The sequence below is a fragment of the Syngnathus leptorhynchus genome, chromosome 7 (assembly GCF_054491065.1).
Source record: "Syngnathus leptorhynchus isolate UIUO chromosome 7, UIUO_Slep, whole genome shotgun sequence".
Classification (NCBI taxonomy): Eukaryota; Metazoa; Chordata; class Actinopteri; order Syngnathiformes; family Syngnathidae; genus Syngnathus; species Syngnathus leptorhynchus.
In genome coordinates this window covers 16,420,319-16,425,312 of record NC_141201.1, presented here as the reverse complement: position 1 = coordinate 16,425,312, position 4,994 = coordinate 16,420,319, and positions in this window count along the sequence as shown.

Below are 4,994 nucleotides of genomic sequence, written 5' to 3'. Positions count from 1 at the left end.
CTAAGTGTCAACTTTCGAAAAAACGACTAAGTGTCAACTTTCGAAAAAACGGCTAAGTGTCAACTTTCGAAAAAACGACTAAGTGTCACCTCTCTGAAAAAATGGCAAAGTGTCGCCTCTCTGAAAATTTTCTAAGTGCCCACGGCTCTGCGGGCTCGTGCATCCGAGCCGCGCCGGTTCTGCAACCGGCCTAGAATGACGAAAAATAACGGTCTCCTCCTGGAGCTCACAGCCAATTGTGGCGAAAAAGTGGCAAAGTGCCCACGGCTCTGCGGGCTCGTGCATCCGACCCGCGCCGGTTCTGCAGCCGGCCTAGAATGACGAAAAATAACGGTCTCCTCCTGGAGCTCACAGCCAACTTGGCAAAAAGTTTCTAAGTGCCCACGGCCCTGCCGAGCTTTGGCGTCCGCCCAGCGCCGGTTCCGCAGTCGGCCTCCAATGACGAAAAATAACGGTCTCCTCCTGGAGCTCACAGCCAACTTGGCAAAAAGTTTCTAAGTGCCCACGGCCCTGCCGAGCTTTGGCGTCCGCCCAGCGCCGGTTCCGCAGTCGGCCTCGAATGACGAAAAATAACGGTCTCCTCCTGGAGCTCACAGCCAACTTGGCAAAAAGTTTCTAAGTGCCCACAGCCCTGCCGAGCTTTGGCGTCCGCCCAGCGCCGGTTCCGCAGTCGGCCTCGAATGACGAAAAATAACGGTCTCCTCCTGGAGCTCACAGCCAACTTGGCAAAAAGTTTCTAAGTGCCCACGGCCCTGCCGAGCTTTGGCGTCCGCTCAGCGCCGGTTCCGCAGTCGGCCTCGAATGACGAAAAATAACGGTGTCCTCCTGGAGCTCACAGCCAACTTGGCAAAAAGTTTCTAAGTGCCCACGGCCCTGCCGAGCTTTGGCGTCCGCCCAGCGCCGGTTCCGCAGTCGGCCTCGAATGACGAAAAATAACGGTCTCCTCCTGGAGCTCACAGCCAACTTGGCAAAAAGTTTCTAAGTGCCCACGGCCCTGCCGAGCTTTGGCGTCCGCTCAGCGCCGGTTCCGCAGTCGGCCTCGAATGACGAAAAATAACGGTCTCCTCCTGGAGCTCACAGCCAACTTGGCAAAAAGTTTCTAAGTGCCCACGGCCCTGCCGAGCTTTGGCGTCCGCTCAGCGCCGGTTCCGCAGTCGGCCTCGAATGACGAAAAATAACGGTGTCCTCCTGGAGCTCACAGCCAACTTGGCAAAAAGTTTCTAAGTGCCCACGGCCCTGCCGAGCTTTGGCGTCCGCCCAGCGCCGGTTCCGCAGTCGGCCTCGAATGACGAAAAATAACGGTCTCCTCCTGGAGCTCACAGCCAACTTGGCAAAAAGTTTCTAAGTGCCCACGGCCCTGCCGAGCTTTGGCGTCCGCTCAGCGCCGGTTCCGCAGTCGGCCTCGAATGACGAAAAATAACGGTCTCCTCCTGGAGCTCACAGCCAACTTGGCAAAAAGTTTCTAAGTGCCCACGGCCCTGCCGAGCTTTGGCGTCCGCCCAGCGCCGGTTCCGCAGTCGGCCTCGAATGACGAAAAATAACGGTCTCCTCCTGGAGCTCACAGCCAACTTGGCAAAAAGTTTCTAAGTGTCACATCTCTGAAAAAACGGCTAAGTGTCGACTTTCGAAAAAACGGCAAAGTGTCACATCTCTGAAAAAACGGCTAAGTGTCGACTTTCGAAAAAACGGCTAAGTGTCAACTTTCGAAAAAACGGCTAAGTGTCGCCTCTCTGAAAAAACGGCAAAGTGTCAACTTTCGAAAAAACGACAGAGTGTCGCCTCTCTGAAAAAACGACTAAGTGTCGACTCTGAGAAAATGGCAAAGTGCCCACGGCTCTGCGGGCTCGTGCATCCGACCCGCGCCGGTTCCCCAGCCGGCCTGAAATAAGGCAAAACCAGCCTCTCCGCCTGGAGCTCAGAGCCAACTTGGCGAATATTTTCTAAGTGCCCACGGCTCTGCGTGGCTACGGCGTCTGCCCAGCGCCGGTTCCTGGGTCGAACCCCGAGGACGAGGAATGCCGGTCTCCGCCTGGAGGTCCCAGCTTAATCGGCGAAAATTTTCTAAGTGCCCACGGCTCTGCCGGGCTCGTGCATCCGACCCGCGCCGGTTCCCCAGCCGGCCTGAAATAAGGCAAAACCAGGCTCTCCCCCTGGAGCTCAGAGCCAATTGTGGCGAAAAAACGACTAAGTGTCAACTTTCGAAAAAACGACTAAGTGTCAACTTTCCAAAAAAACGGCTAAGTGTCGACTTTCGAAAAAACGGCTAAGTGTCAACTTTCGAAAAAACGACTAAGTGTCGCCTCTGAAAAAACGACTAAGTGTCGCCTCTCTGAAAAAACGACTAAGTGCCCACGGCTCTGCGGGGCTTGTGAGTCCGCCCCGCGCCGGTTCGGCGGTCGGCCTCAAAAAGCGAAAAATCAGCCTCTCTCCCTGGAGCTCACCAAAAATTTGTCGAAATTTTTCTAAGTTCTCCTCGAGGTACCAGGGGGTGAGGTACCCGGGCTAAGGTGCAGTACCTTTTTTGGTCTTCAGGTGCGCCAGAGTACAATGAAATGGTCCCAGTAGTCAGTGTACTCATCGACTTTCCCCCCGTTTTCCAAAGCACCCCGTTTACGAGTATGGAGGAGATGGTGCTGGTCTCCCCACGGCGTCGGACACGCCGTCCTCGACAGCACAAGGTCGGATAGAAGACCTGAAAAGCGCCGTGGCACGCGCTGGAGGTGTCACTGTGGCGAAAAAGTGACTAAGTGTCAACTTTCGAAAAAACGGCTAAGTGTCAACTTTCGAAAAAACGGCTAAGTGTCAACTTTCGAAAAAACGGCTAAGTGTCAACTTTCGAAAAAACGACAAAGTGTCACCTCTCTGAAAAAACGGCAAAGTGTCAACTTTCGAAAAAACGGCTAAGTGTCAACTTTCGAAAAAACGACTAAGTGTCACCTCTCTGAAAAAATGGCAAAGTGTCAACTGCGAATGTGGTGGTGCATGGAAGGAAGTGGAGGACGGCCGCCTCCTTAAACACAGGCCGAAGAGGAGCGTCAGGGCCGGCTCCTTAAACACGGACCGAGTGTCGCCCTTAACACAGACCAAGCGGAGGACGGCCGCCTCCCTAAATACAGGCCGAACCGGAGCGCGAGGGCCAGGCTCCTTAAACACGGACCGAGTGTCGCCCTTAACACAGACCAAGGGGAGGACGGCCGCCTCCTTAAACACAGGCCGGAGAGGAGCGTCAGGGCCAGGCTCCTCAAACATGGACCGAGTGTCGCCCTTAACACAGACCAAGCGGAGGACGGCCGCCTCCCTAAATACAGGCCGAACCGGAGCGCGAGGGCCAGGCTCCTTAAACACGGACCGAGTGTCGCCCTTAACACAGACCAAGGGGAGGACGGCCGCCTCCTTAAACACAGGCCGGAGAGGAGCGTCAGGGCCAGGCTCCTTAAACATGGACCGAGTGTCGCCCTTAACACAGACCAAGGGGAGGACGGCCGCCTCCTTAAACACAGGCCGGAGAGGAGCGTCAGGGCCAGGCTCCTCAAACATGGACCGAGTGTCGCCCTTAACACAGACCAAGGGGAGGACGGCCGCCTCCTTAAACACAGGCCGGAGAGGAGCGTCAGGGCCAGGCTCCTCAAACATGGACCGAGTGTCGCCCTTAACACAGACCAAGGGGAGGACGGCCGCCTCCTTAAACACAGGCCGGAGAGGAGCGTCAGGGCCAGGCTCCTCAAACATGGACCGAGTGTCGCCCTTAACACAGACCAAGGGGAGGACGGCCGCCTCCTTAAACACAGGCCGGAGAGGAGCGTCAGGGCCAGGCTCCTCAAACATGGACCGAGTGTCGCCCTTAACACAGACCAAGCGGAGGACGGCCGCCTCCCTAAATACAGGCCGAACCGGAGCGCAAGTGTCGCTCCTTAAACACGGACCGAGTGGAGGACGGCCGCCTCCTTAAACACAGGCCGAACAAAATGACACAAAGTGTCAACTGCGAATGTTGTCCATCCAAGGAAGGAGCGTGATGCCCGGCCGGCTCCTTAAACACAGGCCGAGAGTCGCCCCGGACGGTCCGCCTCGCGGCGCCCGTCTGCTCGGATAAAATGACACAAAGTGTCAACTACGAATGTTGTCCATCCAAGGAGGGAGCGTGATGCCCGGCCGGCTCCGAAAACACAGGCCGAGAGTCGCCCCGGACGGTCCGCCTCGCGGCGCCCGTCTGCTCGGATAAAATGACACAAAGTGTCAACTGCGAATGTTGTCCATCCAAGGAAGGAGCGTGATGCCCGGCCGCCTCCTTAAACACAGGCCGAGAGTCGCCCCGGACGGTCCGCCTCGCGGCGCCCGCCCGCTCGGATAAAATGACACAAAGTGTCAACTACGAATGTTGTCCATCCAAGGAGGGAGCTTGAGGCCCGGCCGGCTCCGAAAACACAGGCCGAGAGTCGCCCCGGACGGTCCGCCTCTCGAGGCGCCCGCCCGCTCGGATAAAATGACACAAAGTGTCAACTACGAATGTTGTCCATCCAAGGAGGGAGCGTGATGCCCGGCCGGCTCCGAAAACACAGGCCGAGAGTCGCCCCGGACGGTCCGCCTCTCGAGGCGCCCGTCTGCTCGGATAAAATGACACAAAGTGTCAACTGCGAATGTTGTCCATCCAAGGAAGGAGCGTGATGCCCGGCCGGCTCCTTAAACACAGGCCGAGAGTCGCCCCGGACGGTCCGCCTCGCGGCGCCCGCCCGCTCGGATAAAATGACACAAAGTGTCAACTACGAATGTTGTCCATCCAAGGAGGGAGCTTGAGGCCCGGCCGGCTCCGAAAACACAGGCCGAGAGTCGCCCCGGACGGTCCGCCTCTCGAGGCGCCCGCCCGCTCGGATAAAATGACACAAAGTGTCAACTACGAATGTTGTCCATCCAAGGAGGGAGCGTGATGCCCGGCCGGCTCCGAAAACACAGGCCGAGAGTCGCCCCGGACGGTCCGCCTCGCGGCGCCCGCCCGC